Below are 8,756 nucleotides of genomic sequence, written 5' to 3'. Positions count from 1 at the left end.
CTACTGAGCCTGCGCGTCTGGAGCCTGTGCTCCGCAACAAGAGAGGCCGCGATAGTGAGAGGCCCGCGCACCGCGATGAAGAGTGGCCCCCGCTTGCCGCACCTAGAGAAAGCCCTCGCACAGAAATGAAGACCCAACACAGCCAAAAATAAATAAATTAATTAATTAATTAATTAATTTAAAAAAAAGTCACAGGGGGGCAATCCTGCACTCCAGCAATATTTACCATAGGCAACACTTGGAAGCAACGAAAATGTCCATCAACAGAGGAATGCACCAAGAAGAAGTGGTCCATGTACACAATGGAATATTACTCCAATAAAAATATTAAAAAAAACAAACAAAAAACTGAAGGCATGTGCTCGCTGCGGCAGCACATATACTAAAATCGGAACGATACAGAGAAGATTAGCATGGCCCCTGCGTAAGGATGACATACAAATTCGTGAAGCATTCCCTATTTTTAGAGGGAGGAGATATGGGGATATATGTATATGTATAGCTGATTCACTTTGTTATAAAGCAGAAACTAACACACCATTGTAAAGCAATTATACTCCAATAAAGATGTTAAAAAACAAAACAAAAAACTGAAGGCACTTTTTGGCCCACCCAATACGATTCTAGAAGATGTAAGCATTTCTTTTTATAACTGTAATTTTTACAATAATGTTAATTTTTAATCAGGTTAATTTTTTTCAATCTATGGTTTTACACTACCACCTAAATTAGTGAAGCAATTTATGTTACTAACTTGTACCATTTTAAAGGATTTACTATTTTAAAGGATTTAATAATGTTTACAGTCATGATAGTAGACAAAATTTTGGCAGTTTGGTTACTCTCCAATCAAATAATCATTTTACTTTTTTTTAGTTTGAAATAATTTCAAACTTTCAGAAGAGTTGCAAGAATAGTGCAAAGAATTCCCATAAACCCTTTAACCTAGATTCACCAATTTTTAATATTTCACCAGTTTACTTTATAAATGTGTGCATATACATATATAAAGTCAGATGTTCTTAGTATGTTTATTGACAGAGCAAAAATTGTGAATGACGTAAAAGCTAATGCTTTGACATCAAGAATATTACCTTTATTATGTGGTAATATAGAAGCTGATCATAAACAACTATTTCTGTTTGCTGAAGTACGGTAGTTACTGAAATAGGAATGTTTGAACTCAGGAACAAACCCTTAATTTTAAAAGTTGGTTTCTACTTTTTAAAGATACAATTTTTTAAAATTTATTTATTTATTTTTATTTTTGGCTGCACTGGGTCTTCGTTGCTGCGCGCGGGCTTTCTCTAGCTGTGGCAAGCGGGGGCTACTCTTTGTTGCAGTGCAAGGGCTTCTCATTGTGGTGGCTTCTTATGTTGTGGAGCACGGGCTCTGGGCGTGCAGGCTTCAGTAGTTGCGGCACGTGGGCTCAGTAGCTGTGGCTCGTGGGCTCTAGAGTGCAGGCTCACTAGTTGTGGCGCACGGGCTTCGTTGCTCCACGGCATGTGGGACCTTCCCGGACCAGGGCTCGAACCCACGTCCCCTGCATTGGCAGGTGGATTCTTAAGCATTGTGCCACCAGAGAAGCCCTTAATGATACAACTTGAACAGCCATGTCTACTTATTTGCCTGATAGCTTCAGTACTTTTAATGATTTTAATACTTTCATGCAACATGTTTTTCAATGGCAAATAAGATCAAAGGGTTACAACTTGGGAAAACAAAATTTATATAGACTGTAATAACATTACCATAATTTAACAATTATCAATCAATAGTTTAGATACTGGATAGAATGTTTTTAATTATATTTTTCATCAAAAGATGGAAATGTATCTTGAATTCATCTCTTTCGTGTCAATATACAATTTAACTGTAACAATACAGAATAAGTTGTTAGAATTGACTACTTATGAAGAATTAAAGATCAATTTTGGAAATATAGCCTCACTTGCTTCATTATACATAAAAGTCAAAAATTAGTATCTTGAACCTGTCCTTGTGAACTGGTTTCTCTACATGTTATTAAAACAAAACACAGAAATAGTTTATATGTACATTACCCCCATCAGTAACACTGTCATCAATTCAATCTAGATTAGATAAATTTTAATGAGTGAGAAACAAGTTCATTTAACACATTAAAAACCTATTATTTCTACATAACAAACATTGATACTTATTTACATCAAATACTTGGTAGAAAACTTGAATATTGGTACATATGGTGTTTGTTCAAAACTGCATTTAGGCATTTAACATGGGGAAAGAGCTGTTTCACTCTGTTTAGTTTTGTTTACACTTGCAATGAACTATGTGTACAGTTTTTATTTTCATGTACCTGTTTTGTTTGTTCTGATGAATTTATTAAAATGTGTGTTGACTCTAATAAAAAATTGCAACTTGCATCTTTTATTTTGTACATAACTTTTCTAGCAACTTTTTGTTGTATTTTACAAAAGTCTTGGTCCACAACCGGTTGGAAATGACAAGTCTTTCACGGCAGATAATTTGAGCAGCACTGCTATCACCCGCGACATTCCCTAGATGGCCACTAGGTGGTGACCAAGCATCTTCTCCCTGACTGCTTGCGTGACCTTTGGAATGGCACCTCCAATGGAGAAGTAAAAAGGCACTTCATATGCTACAAACGTTTCCAGTGTAGCCTGGCACAGTTCTCGGAACTTTCCTTTTTGTCAAGCCCATAGAGAAGGCAATTCGGTCACCCTTGCATGGGGCATTTGTAAATGTTGCGACTGATACAAAGGAAGATGTGGGTGTTCATATAAATGTTTCGCCAGTTGTTGACAGGCTTCCTGCACGCACAGGAACGTATCTATACACTAAAGCTGTTAAAACAGCTGTCTGCATGGCTCCCCGTGACACTGACTGCCACTCCCTCAGAAGCCACTCACAGAATACTCCTGTATTTAAAAATACAGGGCTGTAGGAATTCCCTGGTGGCCTAGTGGTTAGGATGCTGGGCTTTATAAACTGCCAAAGCCTTTGGCTTTCAGTACATTCCTCCCCTGTAAAAAGACTTGTACCCGTGGGGCAGACAAGGAGGATGAAAACCTGTCTGCGGCCAAAAGTTGACATCACCTCATGTAATAAAGTATCCAGGCTTCCAGGTCTGCCACTTGAGACTGGGATTCTGATGTCCGACTTGGGTGCCCGCCTTGGGGATTTATTCTGGCCATGCTTTAAGGTGGCCAACATCTCCCACACCTTTCAAGCACTCAGAAACGCCCTCGTCTCCCTATCTAACTCTGACCACGTTTGCTTGAGCCACTTGGCAACCAACCTTGGGGGCTGAACATGCTGGGAACCGCTTCTCCGTCAAGGGACGTGTGCAGTGGAATGGCAGCCCCTGGCACTCATCCCTGCACAGCGGCAGGCAGTCACCCTAGCGCTGCCAGTAATCTCGTGTCCCCCGACAGCTGTGATTCTCTCTGGTACTGAGATGGGCCAAAGAGAATATGTAGCTTTGGAGTAGAGAGGAGTTTGCCTAATTCAATTAGGGGACTAGACTTTGAAAAACTCTTCTTTCTTGGATTGATTTCTGGTTGATGATTTTAGGAGATGTTTATGGTCATGTATATGACTGTTTTTAGAAGCCACACAGCACGAGAGGAACAAACACTCTAAAAATAAGTGAACAAAGTTTTTTGCAAGGCCAAAGACAGAGATTTGAAGACACACTCAGAGGGCCAGGCAACAGAGATTCTTCCCGAAAACAGTTCTCTCTGCTAATTCTATTTGCCAATTACCAGTTTCCCAATTTGAAAAGATATACTCAAATTAAGCTAATTCAAGGAGTATGTTTATTAAAATAGATTATTTACAAAAGAGTGGGTAAAGGTCAGGAAAACCAAAGGGTAACCATGCTATAACCCTGGACTACTAATAATGGAGGAACTGTCACCATTCCACAGCCAAAAGGTGAAGGACAGGAGCAGTCACTGGAGCCCAACACAAGAAACTCACATAGGAGGAGCCTGATGTGACCCCAACTCCACCTCAGTCTCCTTTCACCATGGACCAACCCCAACCAGAAATGAGAGGGCACAGCCCACCGATGTAATCTATACACAGCAGCCTCCCAGGACATAGAACAGGTACGATGGATCTGGAGAGATAGAACATATCTATGTATACATATATATACATATATGTGTGTGTGTGCTGTGTGTCTGTGTGTGTATGTATACACTTCACAATATAGATAGATGACTGGTAGTAGATAGATATGAGATACAGAGCTAGAGCTAGAGATACCACCCACGCCTTTTTGCCCTCAGCATCCTTTATGGTCCTTCATCTAATGGAAAGACTGAGCCCCCATCACAGAGTGGGCATGAAGTTCTATCAGCTACCATGTCAGATACCAAATTGGTATCAATTTTCTTATACTCCCATCTAAACCTAAAACATGGGACTTCCCTGGTGGTCCAGTGGGTGAGACTCCGCGCTCCCAATGCACAGAGCCTGGGTTAGATCCCTGGTCGGGGAACTAGATCCCTCATGCATGCCGCAACTAAGAAGCCTGCATGCCTCAACTAAAGATCCCATGTGCCACAACTAAGACCCGGTGCAGCCTAAATAAATAAATAACAAAACCCTAAAACTTTGCCAGCATTGTTGTTAGCCATATAACTTATTTCAGAGGAAAGGGAGGGAGACAAGAAACAATTAAGTTACATAAAACATTGTTGTGACACTCCTGACATCAAAAGGTCTGTGTTGGTCACTGTAGCTGTCTTTTCCCACTGCCCATTCCATGTGCCCCTTAACCTCTCCCAGCATCTTGGCTGGACCAGGGTTCTTTACCAGATGGGGAGTCCAAACTCTTCACTGCTACAGTGTCTGTGTTCTTGGAAGTCTTTTCTCTGTGAGTCACCGCAGTCTTTTACTTACCAGGACAACTGGTCAAGGGAGTATAAAAGATCAATAAATCCCTGGTTTCCAAACATAGTTCTCCACAGCCTAGTTTCCTCGAGACAATCAAGATCAATCAATTCAATCCATACAAAACCTCCCTATTCTGCTTATTATTGGTCAGTGGCATGAGAAGCACAAGATGGCCAGAGGGTAATCTCCACTGCCAATTCATTGGAACCATTCCTCCCCTCCACACTAAGTCCCCAAAACTCACATGTTCTTCAAAGAATTTAATAAAAAGGATGAAGGAAGAAGGTATCTTCATTTAAAATGGAGAGATCTGGCAATCCCCACCTTAACTAGCCTAGTGATCAAACAGAGTGAAGCAACCTGGCCTGATGTGCCTTCCGGTGTGAGGCAAGAAGTGCAGGACCTCACCTCTGTCGTATTCTTGCAAAAAGACATTTAACCTGACTTGGGCCATGAGGAAATAGACAAATCCAGAATGTGGGATATCCTACCAGATACTTGGCTTGGACTCTTTAAAAAGTCATGTTATGGAAAACATAAATAGTAGGTAATTATTCTAGATTAAAAGAGACTAATAACCAAATGAATGGCATGAACCTTGATTAGATACTGCATCGGGGAAGAAACAACATTTGGGGGAACAAATGGGGAAATTTAAATACAAACTGATTATTAGATAAAATTACTGAATTTTTCCAAGTTGTGCTAATAGACTAGGTAGAAGAATGTCTTTATTCTTGGGAAAGACACTGAAGTTCAATGGCTGAAAAAGCCTAAGCCTAAGCACAGGAAAAGAAAAGCACAGCCGTCTAGAACATGAACTGAACTACCGTTTCTTTCTACGGAGCACCACTTTTATTTGCAAGAACAATTGACAAACCATGATTACTCTGACTTGTGGAATTAGCAGACATTTCTCAAAAATGAACAAACTGAACTCGTCACTTCAAGGAAAACAACTGACAGCATTTGTTGCCAATGGTGTAATTCAAGCTTTCGAGCAAAAATTACATAGTGCAACTGACCTTTAAGAAACTACCACTTGTCAAGTTCTGTGGTTGTTATCAAAGAGTATCCACAATTATCTGAAAAGTCTATTAAAATACTCCTCCCTTTTCCAACTACATATTTCTGGGAGGCTGAATTTTCTTCACATACTGCAACCCAAACATCATTACAAATGGTTCAGCAAAAAGGGAAACAGAATGTTGCGAGTTAATAGGTGAAGGATATAAGGGCGTTCCTTTTACTGTTCGTGCGACTTCTCTGTAGGTTTGAAAAGTTTCAAAATAAAATATGTGGAGGGAGATATTCAAGTCTAAGGTCACTGGGATGGAACAAACACTCAAGTGGTCACTAGATGGAAGGAGCCACTCCCACCAATGACCCCCCCTGATCTCACACACTTAGCAGCTACTCCCACAAAGGCTCTCTAGGCTCCTCCAGTAGACTGGAGAAATCTTCAAATGTCTTCCTCTGTTTATAGGTTCTCCTCCGGGAGCAGGCCCTGTAAGTCTAACCGGGACATGTTGGGAGTTATGGAACTAGAGGCAGTAGGGGTAGTGTGGCCTGCCTCTGCAGGCAATAGAGGCCCAGGGAGATTTGGAGCCCAAATGCCACCTCCTTTCCCAACTAGCGCCCTTAGAGGTCTCATAGGACTGAGCACTTAATTGGTGCTACAACTATGCAGCCCTTGCTACCAAGCCTGGGCTTGTCCCCGAACTGCTGTGACCACGTATGAGGGACCCCTTCAAAGCTGCCATAGGGGCTCTCTAGCTCCTCATGTGTCTTACTTCTTCTATGTTCACAGCTTTTACTTCTTCTTTCCCCAGGTGCCTTCTCAGGACTGTCAAAAGCGAGGTGTCTGCAAAATCTTTATAGTCACAACTAGCCATAGTGACGAGGTGCCACAGCCATTTGGTCTATCGAAGTCTTGCCCTCCAACTGGAAGCCTTCCATGCTACCACACTGATTAGCTTAAGTGGTTGTGACACCACCACACACCACAGTTTACTAGTGTCCCACTGCCCGCACGCTGACGTTTCCTGGGGCCTTCTCTGGTGCCTACCACTGTAGCAGTCACAGTATCAACAGGAAGCAGGTGGCACACAAATCACGACTTGAGGAGACTTCAATAGAGACCAGTTACAACTATGAGTGTAGGAAAACCGAAGGGATAGTTAACACATTAGGCTCAAAGGGACAGGGAAGGGACTACTGGAAATCAGAAGAGAATTGGGTAGAGGCCCCCTTAAGAGGCCACATTTAGTTGAGGGACACAGCCAGCCCAAGGTGACCTTGAAGGGAGAGAGCCGGAGGAATAAATATCTGACCTCCGTTCCTCCGTCTCTCCAATTTCCTAGTGGGGCTCTGCACTGGCCAAAGCCAGCCAGGAGCCAGAAAGCAGGGGAGCCTGTTGCCATGTCCATCCAGGCCAGCCAACCAGAGTGGGAGGGCGGAGAGTGGATCTGAAGGTGCCCAGGAGACAGCCCACATACGGTATACAGAGCCTCTAGGCTTCAATTTCATTATAACCATTAAAAAGTTGGGAGGAAAGAGAATCAAGTCTGATTTTACATAATTCTCTTCTCTTTCCCAGTGTCTTCATTACAAGTTAAGCTTTTCCTACACAATCACAAGGCCTGTGGTCCCTCAAGTTGGTGGCCAAAAGGAAATCCTAGTCACTATACTCAAGAAGAATTCAACCTACCCGTTTCAGGAGTTGTGGCTAGTGGCAAAATCTAACTGTAGCAAACCAACACCAACTTTCTTAGAGTTTAGCCTTGATTAAAGGGTTCAGCAAATTAACCTACCCTGACATGCTACCAGGTGCTGAGGATGCAAGTATGGACAACAGCCCCTTCTGCTCCTGCTGGGAATGTGGGGAAATGGTTTTGAGAAACTCAACAAGAAGTGCTGGGTCAGGCACTAATTCTAGCTTATGAGGACAGGGGACATCAGGGTGAGGGTTACTTCCAATAGGGTCCATTGCTGAATCAGTGAACCACAAGAGAATTCTGCCACTGTCTAAGGTATGTACCATAGGAACACAGTGAGGTAAACACAGCCTCAGGTTTTGGAATCAGCCAGATGTGGATTCCAATCCTGCTCTTCAACTTACTGTGTCGCTTTGACCAAATCAACTCTTCCCTGGAAACCTCCATTTCCACCTGTAAAATGTGAGTAATGAGAGTACCTCCTCATGGGATGATGAATATTAAATGGAAAAATAAATAAAATTCCCAATATCTGCCACTGTCGACACTTCTCCACCTTAGCACTCAACAAATGGAGTTATTATTCCACTGGGTAGTTTACGATAAGGGATGGTTTAAATAAACTTACAATACAGTAAGATAAAAAAGATAAAAAATTTTCAAACATGGGAGGGTCTAACCCAAATCCTTTCCAATACTTATAGGAAAGAGTTGTAAGCACTCTAGTTTTTCCCCGCTTGGAGATTGCTAGAGTTTAAAAGGTTGCAAAACCCAGGTCTTCCCTGGTGGCTCAGTGGTTAAGAATCCGCCTGCTAATGTAGGGGACAGGGGTTCAAGCCCTGGCCCGGGAAGATCCCACATGCCACAGAGCAACTAAGCCCGTGCGCCACAACTACTGAGCCTGTGCTCTAGAGCCCGTGTGCCACAACTACTGAGCCCGCATTCCACAACTACTGAAGCCCGCATGCCTAGAGCCCATGCTCCGCAACAAGAGAAGCACCGCAATGAGAAGCCTGTGCACTGCAACGAAGAGTTGCCCCTGCTCGCCACAACCAGAGAAAGCCCACGCGCAGCAACAAAGACCCAACGCAGCCAAAAATAAAAAATTAAAATTAAAAAAAAAAGGTT

The 8,756-nt window shown here is 42.4% G+C and overlaps 1 non-coding gene across 1 annotated transcript; it reads left to right on the top strand.

Annotated features, from left to right (window-relative positions):
- Window positions 1–358: 358 nt before the first annotated feature.
- LOC114239139 (U6 spliceosomal RNA) lies at window positions 359–465 on the top strand. Its single transcript, XR_003624321.2, has one exon. It is a non-coding gene; the product is annotated as a U6 spliceosomal RNA (small nuclear RNA).
- The last annotated feature ends 8,291 nt before the right edge of the window (window positions 466–8,756 follow it).

The sequence above is a fragment of the Balaenoptera acutorostrata genome, chromosome 2 (genome assembly GCF_949987535.1).
Source record: "Balaenoptera acutorostrata chromosome 2, mBalAcu1.1, whole genome shotgun sequence".
Classification (NCBI taxonomy): domain Eukaryota; kingdom Metazoa; phylum Chordata; class Mammalia; order Artiodactyla; family Balaenopteridae; genus Balaenoptera; species Balaenoptera acutorostrata.
This window is presented reverse-complemented; position numbering and strand designations above follow the sequence as displayed.